The following is a 23,977-nucleotide window of genomic DNA, read 5'->3' as shown; positions in this document are numbered from 1 at the left end:
CAGCTATCTGGAGACTGCTGTGCTGTCAGATGCAGCGTGGATTTTGTGCCCTCTCTAACAGCTCTTGACAGCTACTGGATGTGGAAACCCCACCACAAAAGCTGTGTGGGATGTAGGGGACTGGCCTGTTCCATCGCACGATACAAAATAGATGTACATCTCAGAGAATGAAGCCCACAGCTCAATAGTTTTTTTCTGAAGGATGTGGCCAGGCAAAAATAGATCCATCCTTAACAGGCTCACTCTAAACACACATATAATTATGTGTGTATATACATAAATATAAAATACATATTTATAAACATACATATATAATAAGGTGTGTATACATCCACACATACAAATAAACCAATATGTGTATTTTTCTGTCTGTCTGTGCATGTGCACATGTGTATGCATGCATAACTATGTTGGTGTATTGTGGACAAAATTGATACTGGGAATTTAATTTTCCTAATCTGAATTGAGAAAGACATTTAAAGAAATTTTTCTTCTGTTGCCTCACAATGCTGGCAAAACTTCCTGTTATGGATGCTTTTTCCAGTGTTATAATTAAAATGTTACAAGCTTGAAGAACCTGCTCAGAAGTTCCTGACAAATCATGTGGCTTCTTCTGCAGCATTCAGCATTTTGGAGTAAGTGGACAGAAAATTGGAGTCCCATGCATTGAATCTGATTTACAAGGAAATGCTGAAAGGAAGAAATCTAAATGCTGCCTTTAGAAGTTAGGTCTGTGAATAAAAAGGAAGGACTGAACCAGAGTGAAATGCTCTGGTTCCCAGCTCAAAGCCCAAGCCGGTTATAGAGGCAGTGGTATAGAAGAGCAGCAATGTCTGTTTTAGAGAGGTCTGTACCTTCTGTGTTGGCTCACTCTGGTAGGGCCTTTTATAATGAACTGCATGTGGCTTTGTTCTAGCTTGAAAAGTGGTGTACACTCTGCTGAACTGTGGATTTGGCTGCTCAGGGTGGGGTTGGATGGGCAGGTGGGAGCTGCAATGTTAAGAACCATCCCAACCTACTGTTTTCCACAGAATGGTGAGATTTCTTCATCAATTTCTGTTCCAGTGTGGCACAAACCCACAAACTTTTCATTAATCTGTGGATAATAGAAGCTTGCTGGATAATATAATGAGTGGACAATATCAGCTTGCTTATATATAATACAGCCTTCCTAGGAATGATCAATGCTCTGATACTTGAGGAGCTGCTGAGATGTAGGTGAGACAAGTTTGAGCTTTTTCTTGGTCTGCTCTAGACGAGCATGAGGCTTCTGCATCCTACATGAGTGTCCTTGCTTCTAGATAATCATCTGTTCTAGGAGGTAAAAATCTGTTTCATAACTTGCCCAAGGCAAAATATAGAATCATAGAATCATAGAATCATTTAGGTTGGAAAAGACCTTCAAGATCATCAAGTCCAACCATTAACCATGCCCACTAAACCATGTCCTGAAAAAACACAAAAAACTTACAAAAAGCCTGCAAAAAAAAAGTCCATGAAAGGCAACAGTTCAGTGAGATCAATGTATTTTCCAGCCATGCAGTGTCCTGAGGTGTTCCAGGAGCTTTTCTGAATGGTTCCTGCCTTCTGAGGAAGGTGGACAGGACAATGCCCTCAGTCCTACCAGCAAATATATGCCTAAATGGCATGACCTAATGTAAAATTTAAAACTTTAAACCTTTCACAAGCAGGGTGCATTGACTGGTAGGAAACTGCTCTGTGTGAAGTAAGACCTGAGCGTCTTTTCATAGCTCAATAGTACATATCAGGAAGAAGTGAAATGTGAAAGCTTTGGGAAAAAAAGAGTTCTCACTTATGAAAGTGCCAGTCTAGAGACTGGTTGGTCAAATTCCTTCTACCAAAATTGTTTCTGATAGAAAATAGTGGGAGGAGGAGACAAAGAAGAAGGCCATTCCCAGTAAACCAATGTTTACTGTTAAAATAGAAAATATTTTGATTTTGAAATTATGTTTTAGTGCTTGATGGGAGCTTTTGCTGATTGCCACAGATTCCCTCTCATTTTTGGATAGGCACTTTCAGATACACCCAGTGAAATCTCTAAGACAAGGAACAGCACAGCTCTATAATCATGCCCTGTATATATCCCATGCCCTTTATCCATTCATCTGTTTACCACCAGGTTAGATTAAGCAGTGCTAGAAGGCTAAACAGATGTAATGGGGGATGCATCACACAGGTTCAAAGCCTTGCAATGACAGGATTCATAGCAGTTTCTTGACAACCTGTGCTGTAGGGAGGGGCGAACAATCCTCAAGAAACATGTCAGTCTGCACCGGGAGAAAATCTCTTCTTGACCCGAAACCTGAGAGATCAGTTAACCTGCCTTAGTTTAATGTTACTTTGATTAGTTCACATCTGTGATTTGTTTTGTCAATCTTTAATTATAGGGGCTAAAGTTTTCCTAGGTAGGCAAAGAGTGAAACAGACACTGCACAGATAACCCTAATTTGGGGTGGTGGTGGTGGTTATATTTTACATTACTTGCTTTTGTAATCTAAAGAGGAATTTATATTTTGGGGCTTGCAAATACATGTGTATGGTGAATTAATTTTTTTCTAGGTAGTTCTCAATTCATTTGAATAAAGAGAGGCAGAATTGTCACCATTCTGACCAAGATCCATTAGCTCTCAGAGGTTTTTTTCCTCATTCTGCTTTTCTGGTCACTAATCTTTATTTTCAAGATTAAGAGAATGACAGCTGTTTGATGCTTCCCCCACTTTCACTCCCCCTGCCCCGAATGCCAAATGGTATCTATTTCATTTGAGTGCTCCTGGCTGCATCTTTTTTTCAGATGAATACTCATAAGACCCATGGTATTCCTCTCCTGTCCCTTTTGGGAACAGGAAATAGACCATTCTCACAACAGGGATTTAAAGGGATGCTTCCTTATGTAGTTAGGAAAACAACTGCAAAACACTAGATCACCAAGAGACTGGTTACTTAATTTTCACTGGTATTAGCCATCAGTAAAGTGCTCTTAAAATTTGCTCATAGCCGAAGACCCAAGTACACTTTCATTAGGACATGATAGAATTTTTGCCATTAAAAGTAACAACAGTTCTGGTTACTCACAGGGAGCACAGCTGCTCACCAGGTAGGCAAGCAAGTAGGTGAGGATAAACTGTGACAAAGGGAATCTAGGGAATGTATGTGAAGTTGTTTAACACTTTATTCCCTGCAGCTGCCCACCCCATCCCCCAGCCCAAACTAGTGTTACTCCAGCAAACTCAGCAGGAACAACTATCTCTGTTTTTGCATCTTCCTTAGTCTAGCCTGGCATCCTTTGTAGCCTCTTTAGTTCATCATTCCCCATATTGGCACAAAAGCCCTATAGAAGTAATGTAGGTGAATACACGAACACAGATAGACGTAGATCCCATCTGCCGCCTGTCCTGGGGTCAGGAACCAGCTTCTGACAGACGTGAGACAGATGTCTAAGGACAGGAGTATCTGAAAGCACAGCAGCCTGTTTGCAAGAGGATGTCTGTATCTCTCCAACACAGGTTGCCTTGAGGCCACAGGTTTTTTTTTCAAGCTTACATAGATATTCCCTAGTATCATCTGCATTGTTTTACCAGTATATCAAATGTAGTAACACGCATTTGTCATTAAAATCACCTAATTCATACTAGAATCATTCTTACTTGGACTGAGTAGTGACTTACTTACCCACCAGTTATTAAAGAAAATGACTTATAGGATAGTGTGCTACTCAAAAAACACACCTCGCTCTCCCTGGAACTCATTCAGATTCTTCTGAGATCTAGAAAGAAATATTTTTTTTCCCTGCTCTTTCCTTTTTTCCTTCAGAGCTTCCAGTGTTGTATTTGGGGCACAAGCGTTATAATTCCACAAGGCTCAACAGAATCTCTTCAATGATGTCTCTTAATAGAGACTTTTCAGTATCAAAATATCTGCTTCATTTAGTATAAAAGGCAGAGACAACAGATGAAATCCCTATCAACTCTACTTAAAAATTAATATTTAGCATGTAGTGGTTTTGGTTTGGCAATTTGGTGTTAGGAAATGCTTTATTAGTCTACCATCACTCTCTTACCTTTTTCTGTTTGCGCCTCCTTGTACTCTGCAACTAAATGTAACATGTCTATACTCATATAATCTTCTCCTTTCCTCCTCCCCTGAGAAGACAACAAAATGATATTTTTTTTACATAGGCTGAGGATTTTAAATGGCTGCTGGCAGATGGTATCTGAGGATCTCTGCTAGTGCACTGAAACCTAAGGGGAGCTCTGCAGACAGGGATTTTCTCATGTTACAGCCTCTTCTGTGGTTCCCAGGGAAGAAATTCTGAAGAGGACAAGATGCAAAGTAAATTGTCTTCAGGCCATACTGCCATTTTTGGAAGAGTGTAAAAAACAGATGTGTTCAGCTGCAGACCTTGGGCCCGAAATCTTCAATGCATGAAGGGAAAGGTATTCCCAGAGAGAGCTGTCCCTTCCGCGACAAGCCCAACCCTGGAGAGAAGGGTTTTCTCTGAGAAGGGGCTGATTTCTGGGAGGAAAAATCCCAGTCCAGTAAGTAAAATTTGTATCAAAGGTCTGGCAGTTTGGTTAACACCTTGCAGGATTTGACCATAGGACAACAAACAGATTCTATCATGAGGGACCTGAAAATTGTTTCCATATGATTTAATGTCTTGCAAAAATATTTGATTAGCCATAGAAAAAGGCATAGGTTATTGCTCTGAATTATCTGTTTGGTTTATGCTGGCATTAGAATAACATGGGAGATAGCTGTAAAAGATACCTTTTCCAGACCCTTGCCTGAGTATTTGCTTTTCTGTGGTCCTTCTCTGCATGAAACTATTGCTAGAGAAACAGAATCAAACTCTGGGGAAGGCTGTCTGTTACATAGAAACTGGATGAGTAATTTATAAGGCTTTGGTTTCTGTTCTTATGAGATCTATATTAGAATTAATTGCTTTAATTGTTAAACCAACATACCGCTAGCTCCACTTATGACCATAAAGGCAGTTTTCTGGTCCTACCGCTGATCACTTTGTGACCGATCCGTTGAGATAAGTGAAGAATGTAAGGTGCTTCAAAAACATTTGTTGGCTATATTATATTGGAACTCCTGACACATGTGCATCTGCTCATCCACACAAACCCCTCTCAAACTCCAGCAGTAAAACATCCTAAGACTAGTTTCTTTATGCCACTACTTTCCCACTTTCATGTATCAAGTAAACGTTAACCTCCCTTTCTGCTGCTAATGAATAAAGGGTAGAGTTTTCAAGATGTCACTGGGGAATGGAGGGCATGGATTCTTTTCTTCCTTTGGCTAAGAAAGCTCTAGATGCTGACTTAAATAAATAAATAAATATATAAATAAATAAAAAGTAGCCGCAGCAGGATCCTAAACGGTTCTGCACGAGTAATCTGACCTGACGTTTTGTAGCTTGTGCGGCCTCTTTTAGCTCAGTGACCTTTGCTGGAAAAGTGTAGTACTGTAGGTGGGTCCTGATCCATACCCACTGAGGGCAAATTAGAGCTTTCCTTTTACTTCACATGCATTTTGATTTGGGTCACATCTAGAGACGTAAATGGGAATGCAGAACATCATGTCAGCCTGACTTTATGAAGTGCATGACAGCCTAGAGAGATTAGCCTGACTCCAAAAAAGTATGATTATAAAAAAATCTACCACAGCTAATGTCAGAGAGGAAAACATTTTTTGAGAAAACACACATAGAGGAGGAACCAGGATGTCCTCTGTGGATGCACACTGAGATTCAACAAAGTCAGTAAGAAAGGAGTTTGGCCTGAGTTAGCAAACTGAAGTTGAAATTCTCTTGTCTAGCAAGGAAGGTCTTTGCAACTCTGAAGATACAGACACATAATTCACTCCCTTGTGAGGGCTGATTTCTTCTCAAATGAATAAAAAAAAAAAGGGCGTATTACTATGCTGATGCACAGTATGTCAGCGTCCACAGATTAGTATTACCCACTATGTTCAGTAAAGTAACGATAAGGTGTAAATGGAAGTCAGTGTTCTCTCTTTGAGTTGTATAATTCAGTAAAGTGAGACACAGCTGATCTAGCCACCGTGCATCGACAAATAATCGTTCTCATGAGAGAGGTGAACTGGGCACGCTGTACTTTTCATAAAAATTAAAGAGCCCATGTCAGGCATGATGGACAGCTGGAAATGCTTTGTTTTCCACACCTTGGGTATACAGTTCTGTCTACTGCTATTACTTGCTGTTTTGTGGAGAGGACCCCTGGGAATTCTCTGCTGTCTCTTACAATGCAGCAAGCCAGTGCTTCGGCATGTACTTGTCTAACTGTACATAAGTCCCGCAAATGAAACAAAAAAAGTGCAGGGTCTGCAATGCAGTGCAAAAGATTTTAAATTGCTTTCTCTGACATATTTAACCACCAAAAGATGCAGGCACCATTGCTCCAAAGCAGATCCAGTGACTGTAATGGCCTTTGATGACCGGGTTCTGGTGATCCAGTCCTGCCTGGTGCTGATGACTTGTGTGCTTTTCTAAATACTCTCAATTTCCATGGAAACTAAAGAGAATCAAGGTATTAACACCTATATAATTTACATTTCCATGTATTCACTAAGGAAAGACATTATTTAAAACTAAACTGAAAGCACTTATTCAGTACAATAAGTTTTTAGCTTGTATTATAGACATCAATAGTACGTCCTCATGCAAATCCTGAATACAAACCTCATAGTAACATCGTATGTCTTGTTTAAACACTCTGGAAAGGCAAGGTTTGTCTAAATTGTGTTTGCAGCTGCTTTTCCCACCTCTGAGGTAGCTAATGAAATATTTGAACTGCAGCTGGTCTGAGTAGAGAAAATTTTTCTCTGTCCGCATACCACTGTCCTTGGCTCTCACCAGAGATAGTATTTCCCTTTATCATCTGGTTTATCATCTGGTTTAACCAGTCACGTTACTGGTCTCTAGCCTCCTCCTGTAAAATGGCCTGAATCATTTTACAACCAACCTTTCTTAGTGTTATTTTTTTTCTTAAAAAAAAACCCCAAACAGTCCAACTTGAAACTGTTTTGGAGAAAATATAGAGAGTAATCATACAGAAAATTATACTAGGAGATCTGAGGCTTGGAAAATGCTGTTGCCACAGTAGGGATAGTAGCAAACAGTTGGCAGGTGGACGGAGGATTAGGGTCCTCAAGTGGTACCCTGTATAACCTGGATCTTCTGCAGTCAGGATAGTTTATTATCTGTGTCCGCAGGAAACTTGTCCCTCAGCAGTGCCCCTAGAGGAATTAGCATAAATTAACATGTTCCTTTGGATATATTCCTATCTCAAAAGTGAATTTAACACTTGCAAAAGGACATGGATTGACAGCTCTTGGACCCACACCTATTTATTTCTGAAAGAAATACAAGATCCATGAATCAGAGGTGCCAGCTTCTTGCTCTCCTCTGTGGAAGAGGAGTCAGCCCCAGGGGTGGGAGAGAATGTCACTTCTTGCCCACCAAGACCAGGCCTTATACTGACACCTTCATTAAAAAAATGAAGCACTGCCCACTGCACCATGTCTGCAGCTGTCAATTATCACCAGAGATATTTTCCCTGCTGATGAATAGAGAAAGAAGAGTTTGACAGTTGACCCAGGGTTACCATTCCTCCCTTATATACCAGTAGTAGCATAATTTTGTGGGTTACTAGCTAGAGAACCAGTTTAATCCATTTTAGCAGAGCCTAAAATATTACCAAAACTGCTGTAAAAGTTCAGAGGAGAGAAAGGATGAAGAATTCTTCCTTTCAACTTTTCTTTCAGTGTCCTCAATTCCTGGCCTTGTTGTGATAGAAATCTGTAAAATTAAATCTTGTTCCTTAGCTCTAGCTTGCCTACGGAGAAGACTGCCTTGTCCATAGTATGTGTGCTTTGCTGTTCAAATGGTAGTTACCAGCAGATTATCCTTTTTTCTCCCCACTTCTTATAAGTGATTTTTTTTAATTTTTATGTAACCACTTGTACCAGAGCTTTATAGCCACATCAAAAACTTTGGGGAAAACTCCTTTTTTTTTCAGCTTGCAGCAGTGTATAGCTTTATACTCAATTACATGGCAAATCACACGTGTTTTACATGCAAGCCTTATATATATGTTCACAGTTTCCTTACATGGTCAGGTTTGGAGCTTGTTCTTCCGCAGGCTTTTTACTACTTGGCTTTGGGATTCTCTCATCACTGTTATTAAAAACATGTGGAAAATTGCACAGAGAAATGTCTGCCTTGGGTAATTATCTGGTTGCCGTATTACCTGAGCATCTGAGCACTTTACAGGCTTCAAAGTATTTATCTTTACAACACCCCTGTGAGAGAGGGAAGTGTTGTAATGCCATTCGTGAGGTAGGGGGCTGAGGAAAAGGCATGCTGCATCTCTGCTGAGGGGGAACATTGCTCCACAGCATGGCCCCGGAGTCCCCGGCAGCCTGGCTGGAGCACAGTACACCTTCCGCCCAGCCAGTGCAGTGGGGTTTTCTTCCTGCAAAAGGGAAGGAACCGATGTGTTTAATTCTTACCTTGGTATATGCCTGGCATGTGGTGAGCATGAATGTCTGGGAGCTCTGCACCGATCGCATGTCTACCAGTTTACATGTAAAGTGACTTGCTGAAGATGATACAGGAAATCTGAAACAGAGTAAGTAGAACATGGGCTATGGGCATGTGATTCAGACTGAGATGCACTACAGTATCCCAGATGCCTGTGTGGAGCTGACAGGTACCACACAGAGTCTGCAAGAAACCTGCTCTTTTCTGGTGCAGCAGTTGGAGTCAAGTGTCAAAAATGAGAGTAGATATTTAGCAAATGCATCCTAGCCTAGCGTTCAGTTAGGTCCAGTTGGAAAGCTTTGAGAGGTTTAGGTTTCATCTACCCTTCACCACCAAACAACCAAGGAAGAAATATGAATATTTTTATAACATGATAACATTGAAACCCTACTTGAGATGTTCCTGCCTGTCCTGTTACTTTAAAATGATGTTCCAGCAGAGCATTTAATGAAGAGTAAAAACACAATTGTGAAATTTAAAAATATTAATAGCACCTGCTTTATCACTGCAAACACTTTGGAGGGAGGTGTGAACCTTGACTGACACCTTGAAGTGTCTGGCATATTACTGTGTTTTGCATATTGCGCAATAAACTTCATAGAATCATAGAACAGCCCAGGCTGGAAAGGACCTTGAAAGATCATCTGGTCCAACTGTTTGTGGGAAAGGAGCCTAGATGAGATTATCTAGCACCCTGTCCAATTGCATCTTCAAAACCTCCAGTGATAGGGACTCTACCATATCCCTGGGGAAGTTCTTCTGGTGAATGATTGTTGTTACTGTAAAAAATTTCTTCCTTATATTGAGATGAAATCTCTCCTGGTGCAGCTTGGAGCCTTGTCTTCTCCATGTGGCTCCTTGTGAAGAGAAAGCTTCTGTCCTCTTTGTAGCCACCCTTTAAGTACTGGAATACTGTGAAGAGTTCCCCTCTGAGCCTTTTCTTCTGCAGGCCAAAAATACTTGCTGCCTTCAGTGTTTCCCCATAGGGCAGGTTCTCCATGCCTTTGATCACCTTTGAGGCCCTCCTTTGGACCCTCTCCAGTCTGTCCACATCTTTCTTGAATTGTGGGGACCAGAACTGGACACAATACTCCAGGTGCAGCCTGACAAGGACTGGGTAGAGTAGGCTGATCACATCTCTATCCCTATCCCTGCTAGTAATGCCCCCGTGGATGCAGCCCAGGGTCCAACTCGCCTTTGTTGCTGGAGCCCTGCACTGCTGACTCATGTTCAGCTTGTCGTCCACCAGGACCCTCAGGTCCCTTTCAGCAAGACTGCTCCCCAGCCACACAGATCCTAGTCGCTACTGGGCTCTTTGGTTGTTTCATCCCAGGTGCAGGACTTTGCACGTGTCTTTGTTAAACTTCATACTGTTCTTGCTAGCCCACTCTTCCACCCTGCCCAGGTCAATTCATTCAGCAATAAACTTCTTATTTGCCTGGTTGTTGGTGAGTTTCTTATACAAAAGCATCCGCATATTTTGTGAAGGCAGAAAAATGCACCCCATTATCTACTGCTTGAATCCTGCCATTTGTCTTTGCAATAAACTCAGAGCTCCAGGGCATGGTTTTGATAAATAATTAAGAGCTAATCCTGGTAATGCTTTGTGTGTGGAGCTGCCATCGAAATCGATGGGTGTTCTGAGCATGGAGAACTTGCCCTAGTGGGCCTTTAATCTTGCAGTAAACCAGAGAGACATTTGTTTTGCAACTGAGTGTTTGGTGGAATAATGAGAGCATGTGTACAGAGATTTTATTTTTCATCATTCTTTGCAATGAGGAAAGACACTGTAGTGTTTATATACAACACCAATGCAATGTAGGGAAACAATAGTGGATTTCTGGAGATATTATCTCCGTTAGTTTATAAACAGATCACTGTTGACTATCAATCACTATCAATTTTTCCTCAATTAGTACATGAAAAACACATCTTAGCAGCCATTAAAATGTTTATAATCATCATTACATTATCCTATGATTCTATGAGTCTGCTTACATGTATAAAAGTAATCAGAGTAACTTTGATTTTCTCTCCCAGTAAAAATGCCAGAGATAAAACTGCAAGCAATTCAAGGCTAGTTCTTAGGTATAAATGACTAAGGTAACTAATGAAAAACAAACATGATGGATGGCATAATAATGTATAAGAAAGCTTATTGAGAAACACTGGTGTTCTGAAAATTCTCTATGAAAGAAGTGTTTTGCATTGCCAATGTCTGAATAATTTCTTTGAAATTGCTAGCTATTTTATCATCATTATTTTAAGATTTTTTAAAACAAAACAGTAGCTGAGCTTAAAGGTCAAGAACTGTAAATAGATGAGACCTTCCTTTCCATATACTGTCTGCATTTGAAACAAAGTTTTTTAGTTCTTTTTGAAATGGAAGTTTGAGTTAATCTCTTCATTTTTTTATGCTGCTTATTTACAAAGCAAAAGCTTCTATGTGTCTCAGTGGGCTGCAAAGCAGATTATTGAAAAGCCGGATATATACTATCCTAAATTGAAGTGCTGCCTATACTTACTATTTTTTAAAATGTGCTGTGGAAAGTTCTCCATATTTTATTTTTCTCATCAGGTAAAAGCTGCAATAATTGTGCACAGACCAGCCCCAGCAGTGAGAACCTGCTGCGCCGTGCCAAGCCCAGCAGCTCACCGCAGCAGCCCCGTGTGGCCGTGGTCACATAAGGCACACTTGGATCTGGCAAAGACTGCCAAATGAATTGGTGTCTGTTTCTGAGCTGTGTGAAGTGATGGGCCAGAGGTTGATATTTGGGTTTTTTGTCTGAGACCCACAGTGTGGCCCACTTTGAAGATTGTTATTCCCTGTGCTGGGTCTAGCCTGCCACAGAAGAGCAAACTGATCCCGGGGATGTGTACTGGACCTTGTGTCCCACACCCGGACAGGGCAGCAGCAAAGTTACCCCAGCTCCTCCTTCTCCCTCTCCTCAAGGGGAAACATGGCACAGCTGCATGAGCATTTGAAGTCTGGAGTGTAAACTGTCTGGTTACTAGTCTTTAAAACTCAGTTTACCTATTTTATCTTCCTTTGCCCCCTATCTTTTCAATTAGTGCTGGGAAAAGCTTGTCAGGGTGTGAAATGTAGAATTAAATACTATGATATATACATGAATTCTTGTATGAATTCCCTCTTTTTAAATCACTGAACCACACTGCTATAAAAACGTTCTTGGTTTGTAAATATTGATAAAACTGTATTTCTAATATGTGAATAGAATTTTTGTTGGACAAATTAAATAAAATGCCCCTGTGTGAATAAAATTTCTTTTCACAGAACACAGCATTTGAGGTTAACTTTCATGTAACAGCCTTTTGAAAATCTTCTTTAACTTCAAAGGAGAGCCAGAGAGCAGCAGATATCAAATCCAGAATTCATTTCTCCTTTAAACTGTAAGGAAGCTGTCCAGATTGCACTCATCAAAGATTTGCATGACTGTACAGCTTAATTTTCTCACTCACTTCCAGATCTGTGCATGGTTGTGATGGGAGCTTTGCAAACTTAGGGACATCACACTTCCAGTCATTCAGCTAAGAGGAAAGGGCTTAGCAGAGAACTTGCCAAAGCTCCTCACAGTGGAGAGGAGAGGTATGGAGATGGTTACTGTGTGACTTCAGTCCTGTGATCCCATTGCTTTCCTGCACAGGGCAAGAACCTGAAGGTTGCTTTAAACTGGGACAAATGGGACGTAGGGAAGGATTTTCTGGGACAACCGTTTTTCCAGACTGAAGGTAAGACAGAAACAACAGAGGTATGACTGGGTCTTTGCTGTGGAAACAACCTTTCTCACCTGAAGACATCCGACATTGGCCAGATGTGCCAGATGTAAAATTAGGATAGCTGGGTAGGTTGGCACGACACAGAGTACAATTCTGGAGCTAGTCCCACGGAACATGGGTATGCCAGTATGCTTTTAAGACAAGATGACTGGTCTTAATTTATCTTTTTCCCTTTCCTGTGGTTTTTATAACAAGGGGATGTGATGTTTTCCCTTGAAAATGTGTGGAAAGGATTTGGAAATGCTGGCACTTAGAAGGCTGTAGGGCTCCTTTTCCCCAGCCAGCTTTCTCTCCCCTCTCCTACACCCTCAAGGATTTTAGTCTGGATGTTTGTGATTCAGGATGGGACATGTGACAGAAAATAGGCCAAGCAAAACACAACTGGGCAAACCTTACAATAGGAGAATAAGAAGGTGTGAGAAAATGATAAAGCTCATGAAAATCATGCAAATATTGAAACTTTAAATAAAACCTAACAGATTTTTTTTTTAGCAAATACTGAATGGTAATAACACTACTGCTGCCTAAGCTAAAATAATAGAATCATAGAAGCTTAGAATGGTTTGGGTTGGAAGGGGCCTTAAAGATCCTCTAGTTCCACCCCCCCTACCACAAGCAGGGACACCTTCCACTAGACCAGGTTGCTCAAAGCCCGATCTGGCCTGGCCTTGAACACTTCCAGGGCTGGGGCATCCATAACGTCTTTGGGCAACATGTTTCAGTGCCGCACCACCCTCATAGAGAACGTCTTCCTTACATCTAATCTAAATCTATCCTCTTCCAGTTTAAAGCCATTACCCCTTGTCCTATCACTACATGCCCTTGTAAAAAGTCCCCTCTCCAGCTTTCCTGTAAGCCTCCTTTAAGTACTGAAAGGCTGCCATAAGGTCTCCCTGGATCCTTCTCCAGGCTGAACAACCCCAACTCTCTCAGTCTTTCTTCATAGCAGAGGTGCTCCAGCCCTCTGATCATCTTTGTGGCCCTCCTCTGGACTCGCTCCAACAGGTCCATGTCCTTCTTATGTTGGGGGCCCCAGAGCTGAACACAGTACTTCAGGTCGGGTCTCATGAGAGAGGAGCAGAGGGGGAGAATCACCTCCTTTGACCTGCTGGTCATGCTTCTTTTGATGCAGCTCAGGATACAGTTGACTTTCTTGGACTGTAAACATACATTGCTGGATCATGTTGAGCTTCTCATCATCCAACACCCCCAAATCCTTTTCTGCAGGGCTGCTCTCAATGTGTTCATCGCCCAGCCTGTATTTGTGCTTGGGATTGCCCTGAACCATGTGCAGGACCTTGCACTTGACCTTGTTGAACTTCGTGATGTTTGCATAGGCCCACCTCTTGAGCCTGTCAGGGTCCCTCTGGATGGCATCCCTTCCCTCCAGCATGTTGACCACATCACACAGCTTGGTGTCATCAGCAAACTCGATGAGGGTGCATTCAACCCTACTGTCCATGGCACTGACAAAGATGTTAAACAGCGCCGGTCCCCATACTGACCCTGAGGAACACCACTAGTCACTGGTCTCCACTCAGATATCGAGGCGTTGACTGCAATTCTTTGAGTGTGACCATCCAGCCAATTCCTTATCCACCGAGCGGTCTATCCATCAAATCCATGTCTCTCCAAATTAGAGTCAAGGATGTCATGTGGGACAGTGTCAAATGCTTCGCACAAGTCCAGGTAGATGATGTCAGTTGCTCTCCCCTTATCCACCAACACTGTAACCCCCTTGTAGAACGCCACCAAATTTGTCAGGCGCAATTTGCCCTTAGTGAAGCCATGTTGGCTGTCACCAATCACCTCCTTATTTTCCATGTGCCTTGGCATAGATTCCAGGAGGATCTGCTCCATGATCTTGCCAGGCACATAGGTGAGACTGACTGGCCTGTAGATTCCCTGGTCTTCCTTTCTTCCCTTTTTAAAAATGGGGGTTATGTTTCCCCTTTTCCAGTCTGTGGGAACTTCCCTGGACTGCACAACTTCTCAAACATGTTAGATAGTGGCCTAGCCACTTCATCTGCCAGTTCCCTCAGGGCCCACAGATGCAACTCATCAGGTCCCATGGGCTTGTGCACCTTCAGGTTCCTTAGATGATCTCGAACCTGATCTTCTCCTATGGTGGGCAGGTTCTTCATCCTCCCAGTCCTTGCCTTTTCCTTCTGTGTCTTGGGTGGTGTGGCTGCAGCGCTTGCCAGTGAAGACTGAGGCAAAAAAGTCATTGAATACCTCAGTCTTCTCCATGTCCTGGGTAACCAGGTCTCCCATTTCTTTCTGGAGAGGGCCCGCATTTTCCATGGTCTTTCTTTTATCACTGATGTACCTATAGAAGCTTTTCTTGTTGCCCTTGATGTCCCTGCCAGATTTAATTCTAGCAGGGCTTTAGCTTTCCTAACCTGATCCCTGGCTGCTCTGACAATTTCTCTGTATTCCTCCCAGGCTACCTGTCCTTGCTTCCATTCTCTGTAGGCTTCCTTTTTGTGTTTGGGTTTGTCCAAGAGCTCCTTGTTCATTCATGCAGACCTCCTGGCATTTTTGCCTGACCTCCTCTTTGTTGGGTTGCATTCTTTGGTCCTGAGTTTGGAGGAGGTTATCCTTGAATATTAACCAGCTTTCTTGGGTCCCTCTTCCCTCCCAGGCTTTATCCCATGTTACTCTACCAAGCAGATCCCTGAAGAGGCCAAAGTCTGCTTTCCTGAATTCCAGGGTAGCGAGCTTGCTCTGCGCCCTCCTCGCTGCCCTGAGGATCTTGAAGTCCACCATTTCATGGTCACTGCAGGCAAGGCTGCCCTTGAGCTTTACATTCCCCACCAGTCCCTACTTGTTGGGGAGAACAAGGTCCAGCACAACATGTCTGAAACAGGAGAAGCAACTTTACTTTGTTGAGTATATGTTGATATTAATGTTGATTTTGAATTGGCAAGAAGCTGAAGGTCTGATTTTTACCCTGAAATGGGCTGTTAATAGAGTGGGAAAACTTCATTTGCAGCCCTGCCTGATGTTAGTGGAATAAATTCTGTGCTGTACACAGTAAACTACTGGAGAGAAGCAATCTGTGCAGAGTAAGCATCAGTGCTTCTGGTTTTAGCTTGATGAAGACTGCTAATCTATCTGTGGAATGGAAAACCTTCTGACTTTAAAAGCCCTGAACAATTCCTGTGTTTTGGAGTTGTGGAAAACTTACTTTAAAAATGCAAGTTTTGATAGATTCTGCTGAGATGAGAATCCTAAAAAATTAAATAGAAGTTACACTACCCCTTTCCAGATGAACACAGGAGAATTTGTTTCTTTTTTAAGCGAAGCAGGTGCTAGAGGGCTACAGTCTTGTTGATATGATTATTATTTGGTTTATTGGAGAACATGTTTTTTAAAATGAAAATTATGATGCTATGTTAGCAAAAATAAACTCATTAATGGGATTATCAGTTTAGCCTGTTAAGTCTGGTGATGAAGGAGTTCCAGTTTTGATCAGACAGGCCTATCTCAAGGATATCTGCGAAAAACCTGACAATGACATCAATTGTTTTAACTGTAGCATCCTCATCTGCCATCCTCATGCATCCAAGCATGTGCTCAGGATGCCCTTTGATGGCATAAGGAGACCTGAAATACTGTGTACATGCAAATAACTCGACAGCTTCACACTTGGCATCAGGTGTATAGTGTCTGTTCTATGTGCGGGATTCTGCTTGCATACTGGTGATGTGTGCTACAACGTGCCATATAACTAAATGTTATATAACAACTTGGGTGCATTCAGAAGTGTTGCCTGTATGGTTTTACACAACAGTAGGCTTGTGGTTGCTGTATGTCAGTTTGTGTCAGAGAAGTGGGTGGTGTATGAGGTGCTCTTCTTCTTGGGAATACACAAATAGTTAGACACTGTCCAGATATTAAAAGAAGGAATGAAAAAAGAGAGAAATCTGGGCTCTGCTGAGTTAGTCTTGCTGTAGACATAAACTATTGCTACATTTAAGCAGGAGTAGAAAGATTATGCAGTTGGCAGTGCCTTAATCCAAATAATATTGTCGATCAATTACACCACATGGCTAAACTTTACCTTAATGAACAGCTACAGCATTTCTTTCCAGTAAGTTTGGACACCTTGGAGTACCTGCTTCCTCTTCAATTTAATCCTTTTGGGGAGTGGGAGTGGAACATACTGAGAAAAAAAAAAAAGCAATGATTACGTGCACTCATTATTTTGGCTATTCTCACTATTTTTGTTTGTTTTTCTGGAATAGCACGGAATGGCAAGTGCTTGGATAACTCTGTATTGTGACCTCTCTGGCTGTTGTCTCCAATTAAACAAATTATTGTCAAGCTATAGGTACAATTTTTTATTTTTGTGGGCTAGCAATATTGCAGGTTTGCTTGAACACACATTGCTGTATTATTGACACACCCTGACACTGCTTTTGTTACTTGTGTTCTTCAAAATTCCCAGGCAATCATTAGCTGTGCTTCAGTACCCACTTCAAATGGTCTCTTGGGTCCTTTTATACCCTACTCTTCAAACACCCTCTTTGGTGTGTAAGTGTTAACAGGTGTGACCATGTGTAAAGAAGTGCACGACACTAGTGTGGTATTGTTGTCACAGAGACTGGACCCTCTTTACACTTTTTATTCACTTTTAAAGAGTGAATTTAATAACCATAAAATACACTTAGAGTTCTGAAATCTGAGGTCTTCTGTTTTTCCTTTGGAATAGGTATAGGGCAAACATCACAAGACATGCAAACAGCAAAGAGCACATTAATTTCTGTGCACAATATCTACCATATGCTTCAGCCTTGACTTTTTGCAAGGTCTCTGGAGACAGAATGGTAATTCAATCTTTGTGTCCATTGATACTGTGTTTTTCCTGCACCAGTTGTCCAAAGAAGTGCTGCTTCATCCCAGCTGTAATGAATATTCCATGTAAAGGGCAGGGCATGCAATTTGTTGTCTGTCACTTTAAACTATATTTGGTTGGAATCAGCCATAAACAGAAATCAGCACTTTTGTTCAGAAGGTTATGTCTGGTATTTGTCTTGTTTTGTTGAGAGAAAATAAAAAAACCTCAAACCCTAAACTTTTAGAATTGGATCAAAAAATTATAAAAATTTTGATAGTACATTGTGCTTACAATGCTGCCATTAAAATTCAGCATTTCAAAAATCCAGAAGAGAAGTTTCACATTTAGCTGAAGAACAGTCTAGTTCTCAGCCAGCTGAACATCAAACTTGACCACCGCCATTCCTGAACATGGCTTCCTGAGACTTGAAGTTGGATGTCTGTGTGCTTTTTCTTTCTCTAATCAAGTAATGTAGGTCAACAATAATGTGAATACTGGACTGTGTCACACTCTTGGATCAAAGTGGGGGGAAAACTGCATCAGTGAATATAGTATCGAACCAGAAAGATTAGCTTGCAGTATCAGCCCTGTAAAACCCCATGATGCAATATGGCATTTAATTCTGAAGTGATTCATTCCTCTATACCCAACTTGAATAAGACCATAACTAGAACTTGTACTAGCACTATAGAAAGATACAGAAATACTGGAGAACACCGAGTAAATAGTCAGGTAAAGGGGGGATCCAAGACCAAGAAAACAAGCCTTGTGATGGCTAGTGAAGTTTACAGAGTTCAGTTCATTCAGTTTGCTGAAAAGATACTGGAAACTGACTGCGTATAGCTGGTGTTTACATACAGTTGCTGCATAGAGAAAAGAAATGTCAAGTAAACCAGAGAATTTTCAGCTCTGCACAGGAAAATGTGACTGATTGCAGTGGCTGAAAATTTAGATTTGTTTAATCACATTTTGAAATATGATATGATTTGCCATTAAAAATTAAGCATTGCAGCATTTTAGCCAAAACAGTGGGTGAGTTTAGACACTAAAAGAAGGGAAGACATTTTGTGCTTTGTTGATTTGCCTTTGATTTCTTCCACTGCTTTCTAAAGAATATGTTTTAATCCAGATTCTTGAAAAAAATTCTTCAGCCTATACACACAGAACATGGTGCTCTCCTTTGGCCTTAGCTGGGCTCATGAATACAGCCTGGAGCACTACTCCAGATTATTAGGATCCATCAGTATGTGGTTTGTTTCAGAAATATGAATAATAGCTTTCCTATTGGGAAATACAATTTCTTGATTAACAGAGGCCATCTGGATCAAGACTGCAAAAAAGGAAGCAGGTGAATAGCCTTCAATTTGCTTGACGTTGTCTTCTAAAAATGCCTTAAGCTGTGGGTATCTGTATTGAGATTTCTTTCCAGCAGGCCAATTCATCTTCCATTTTATTTTAATTGATCTTTTGAAATGTTAGTGCAATAGAGCACCCTAATAGCAAAGAGTAAGATTAATACAGATATTTTGTACCTGGTCTATGAGAAATAATCTAACTACTTACAGAAAAGAAACTAAGTTGAATAAAAGTTGCTACCTACACTGTGGGAAAGCAATAAATATCAGCCAAGAACTGCAGATAATGATATAATATTTGCATCTATTGCCTTCATTAATAAAGTATTTCTAGAATCTTATAAATGAATATCTTTTTGCAGAACATAATTTATCAACTTTCTTCAGTGTTTATTTCTGCCTGAAATACAAGTATACTGCATTAGATACGATATTACACAGAACAAGGAACAAATTATAGAAGTTTAAAAGAACCGGTATTTTGTAATTAATGGTATGCTGTCTTGACATTTCAAATTCAGTGCAATCCTCTGTGACCCTCTTTTTTTTTTCTTTTTTTTTTTTATTTCTTTGTAGTGAAAGTTTTCGTAAGCAACATTAGTTGCCTGTAATGTGGGGTGAGTGGGAGGTGGAAGAAACTCTTCCATTAAAATCAGGTTGTGTTTTGAGTCTTGCTTTCAGAACTGAAACTACTCAGCAACTTTACATGACAATTGAAATCCATTAATGAAGAAATTTCCTGAGACAGCTTCTATTTGCTGGCTGTGAGGGGAGGGCATGAACACCTATGAATGAATCTGAGGTCTGGATTTAATGGCCTGAGCTTATATCATGAAACCATTGTCTTGACTTCTGCTTTTACCATTCACCTATTCTCTTTTTTTCTGATAATATCTTTGGGCTAGCCCTATGCCCAGAGCTCCTGGGAGTGCCAGTTCCCAGGAGCAAGTTCAGGGAATGCGTTAGAGGAAAGGAAAGCCTCAGGAGTTATTTATCATTAGCCTCACCTTATTTCTGTGCTTTATTGATAAGAAACTTTATCCAAAGCTTTGGATTAAAACTCATACTCCCTAGACATAAATAAATTTTGTTGTATCTTTTTTTGGCAAAGAGCAGTATAAGGGACCAAAACTGTGTGCTCTGATTTGACCTACTGCCTGATCTTTAGCTTGTCTTAGCATTGATGTAATTGCAATTGCTCCTGCACTGGCCTTGCTCCGCTTGCCTTTGAAGGAGGACCAGCAGGACAATGGTTCAGTTCCTGCTGTTTCTTGCTGGTTTTGGTGACACCTAGCCCCTGCTTATGAATCTCTACTACTTAAGTGTCAGATGTGCACTAAACCACTACTCAGACTGTGATTGTGCTCTTTCAAAGACTGGTAGAAAGAGGGAAGGAAGTTCTTTGTATCAGTCTCTTTCAAACCTTCTTTGTAGGGCAAGCTACCACCAAATCTTAAGAGCTTGCTGGTGGTCACTTAGCAGCTACAGACAAACCCAGAAACACCAGGAGCCCAGAGCTCTAGTGTTCCTCTCACTTCACACCATGACTTGTGTTCCAGCTCCCTGCATCTATTGTCTCCTATGCCTCAGGTCAGCCTCCACCAAAAAACTGTAGTGCAGTTTTGAACTGGACTTTTAGCATCCTCCTCAAAAAGTAGAGTGCTTTTCTGCACCCTCCAAGCTCTCTGCACCTTCCAATCTCAATCCTTGCTGAAGTAATCCACTGTTTATAGAAAGTAATTCTGCATAGCAGCCTCTCACTCCTTAGGTACCTCTGAGACAATGGCAGAGGCTGCCTTCCTCCTGGTACATATATGATGTGTCTTCCATAATAATTTTAGCCTCTGACTCCCAGTCTCCCTTACTGTCCTCCTCACAGCCATCTGGTCTGTGCTCTGCTGATGCTGCCCTTCCCATGCTGCTCTGTAAGTTCATGTGGATGGGGATACTAGTGACAATTACACAGCAAAGACAGTGCTCACATTCAACCCCGCATTAAAAAAAAGAAAGAAAGTGTTGTCTTATCCTACTGAAGACAGGCCATTTGTCTCTTTGCTCTGTGGTGGTTGGCAGCTTATAAATGTGTACCGGATCAGTGCAGGCAGTTGTGCTCCAGGAGCACTTTATTTATTCTAGTCACTGACCAGCTGTGTTATATGCATCTTCTTTTGCTAATATGCTGCTGCCCAGCTTGAGAATCAAGCGTGTTCTTCTAGAAACTGGCAAGAAAAAGAGAAGCCAGCTGGCACGGGGGGAGGAGGGGAAACCCATCGAATGCCATCTTAGCCTGTGGGATAACAGTAGGAGATGAAGGAAACTAAATAAAATGCTGGAAAGACAATGGGGAAGGTTGGCGGAAGGCAGGAGACTAGCAAGGGTCGGAAAAAGGTGGAATGGGGACAGTGTTTGGAGAAGAGAGGAAGGCAGGACAAAAATATAGGATGTATTAGGACCGAGTGTATAATTAGAGAATAGAGAAATGGCAAGTAAGAAAAGTTACAGATTAAAGAAAAGTATTAGAAAAAGGAAAAAAACAAAATGGGGAAATAGGGAAAATGACTAAGTGAAACTAGAATGACTCAGTTCACTTTGTTCATGGTTCAGTGTATTGTTTTTCTGTTGTCCTGTTGATGTTGCAATTTCTTCTTGGACTTAGTGTCTCTTACTGCAGTAAAATGGTTAGGTTTGGAAAGTATTATCCAGGCAAGAATAGAAGAAGCTGTTAACTAAATGCATCAGACAGGATTGAAGAACAGCTTTCTCCAGAACAATACAGTTCTGTTGAAGTCTAATGTTTCATGGGACTGCTGTGATGAGAGAATGAGAATGTCTAATGTTTCGCTTTGACAGTGTTGAAACATTTATATCAATTTGATTTGACTTACTTAGTAAAGATAATATATTCTCTTTAACATTTTAATATAAGAGTTATGCAAAATGAACCAGAACACTGAAGTCTGAGATACTTTTATAATATTGAAAGGAAAGGTTTTGTTAATTAATTTAATTCTGCTGAGATGTTTATTTGTCTTCAATTTTTTACTGAAAGATATGAAATTTCAGAATTCCTTGTGGAATGAAAGAACTGATTTCAAATTGTGTGCAGAAATAACTTTTAATACCTGCTTAGCTAGCTGATTTAAAAATTAATAAGAGCTCAGTTTCTTAAACACTGGAGTAATAGATTATAAATCGGAAAGAGTTCTCTACAATCCTCTAGCTGAGTCCTTTATATAATAAAATGTCAGTCAGGCAATTCCTGTTTTAGCAAAAGCCTAGTGCTTAGAATATGATTTAATATGGCAAAACCACTATAAATTATGCTATATTGCCCTAAAGGTTAATTACTTTCAGTGTTGGAAATTTGTGCCTCGTTGCCTATCCAAATCTAGTTTCCCTCAATCTCCAGCCACTGTGTTTTGTTCTGGTTTTGTCTGTTAGATTGAAAAAAATTCTGTTCTCCATGTCAGTGTTATGGACTCGTATTATGTCACCATTTAACTTTCCCTTTGTTAAACTAAATAGACTAAGAACCTTGGCTCTTTTGTTATCAATAATTTCAGCTTTCTCCTAAAAGCTGTTCTTGGAATTCTTTCATTGAACCTTTTCTGAATTACAGACACCAGAAGTCAGCAGAGCACTTGCTATCTTGGTAGCAAATATAGAGTTTGTAATAATCAATATTCTTCTGTCTACACTTGCGAGGCCAAGATCAGCCTGTCTGGCTAATCTTTCACTGAGAGCACTTACAGCTCAGGTTCATCTGTTGCCTCCATATCAGATCCTGTCTAGATTCCTGCCTTTTGTTAATTAATCAAATTCTTCTCAGATGTTTATCCGTTTTCAATTTTTTTTCTGTGCAAGTTGCAATATCAGAATTTGTTGTGGAGCAAAAGGGCTGACTCCAAATCATCTGCAAAAAGAGTTTTAAATACCTGCTTAGCTAGGTAATTTAAAAATAAATGAGAGCTTGGTTTCTTAAACACTGGAGTAAGAGATTATAAATACGAAAGCACTGGCTACAATCCTTTGCTGAATCTTCCATATAGTAAAATGTTTTTATTATATACCAGCACATAATTGTATTTATGAGCACAAAATCTCCCATTCAATGTCTGTTCCTCCAGTCTCACTTCATACCTAATGATATAAAACCCCACTTGATTCTTCTTCCACCCAGACAGATGTATTTGAATAGATCCAAGTAAGCTGGTCCCCTCATTCCTTACATGCCTTCATTTTCTCCTTAATCGTCCAATCTTTATCAGCAGCAGTATTTCCGACTTCATCGCTGACAGTGCTCTGAGCAGAAGATTGGAGTACATGACCTACTGTGGTCCTTTCCAACCTGTATGATCCTGTGATGCTATGATTTTCTTCCTGGTATATAGAAGAAAAGAACAAATTACCGAGGTTGTCTCCTACAGCCTTCATGCCTGATAATAATTCACAACTATACTTCGAGACCAATTAACCAGTTTTTAATCCATTTAATGTTTGGCCTGTTGATTTTGTGTTCCCCTAATTTCTTGATCAAAACATTTGCGTGGTACCAAACCATATGCCCTAGAGAAGCCTTTGATATCATTACTCTTCATTCTACCAGCCAAATTTATAATCTCATCAAAACCTCTCAAGATGCACCAGCCTTTCTAACAGTGAGCTTTTAAACAGAGAGTCATAGATGGCTAAAATTAATGTTTTAGCAGCGCCTGTAGTGAACTCAAGAGACTTGTCTAGTCTTTATTGAGTGGGTAATACTTATTTCTCATTCCACTCTGTAACATCCCCAAATTATGGTTTAAGTCTTTGTTGTGAGAACAGCAATTTGAAGGATGATACCAAAATGACCAAGCTTATTTTTCAAAAGTCCCTTTCTCTCTCTTGCTGCCACCTAGTTCTTAGGTTCATAAGGAGCAGAAAAACTGTTGTTCCTTATATTCATTTTTTAAAAACATTATTTGTCTTCTACTTAAATAGTGGCTGCTTGGAATAAAGGAATTCCTCTCACCTTCTAAAAAAGGACAGGGTCTGAGACAGTTTTTATTTCAATACTTTGACTTGTGTATGAAATACTTCTGTAAATGACAGTTATACACTGATTTTAGACATTACAGTGCTATTTTTATTAATATATAACATATAATTTTATGTTAAATAAATCAGTTATCTTTATTACTTAGGCAGACTCACCAATTGTGTTTTATGCAGAATATTCAGTCTGCTAAATTGCGCTGATAGGAGATACAGTTACAGTTCTCTAAGAACATCATGAAAAGATCACAAGGAAAACAAGAAAGAAATGTGGGAGGAGAGCTGAAAAAGGATAGCACAATTTGCGTCAGGGTGAGGGAAAATGGTTATAAAATGATAGCTAACTCTTACTCAAAT

This window comes from Buteo buteo, chromosome 2 (assembly GCF_964188355.1).
Source record: "Buteo buteo chromosome 2, bButBut1.hap1.1, whole genome shotgun sequence".
NCBI classification, from domain to species: domain Eukaryota; kingdom Metazoa; phylum Chordata; class Aves; order Accipitriformes; family Accipitridae; genus Buteo; species Buteo buteo.
This window is presented reverse-complemented; position numbering follows the sequence as displayed.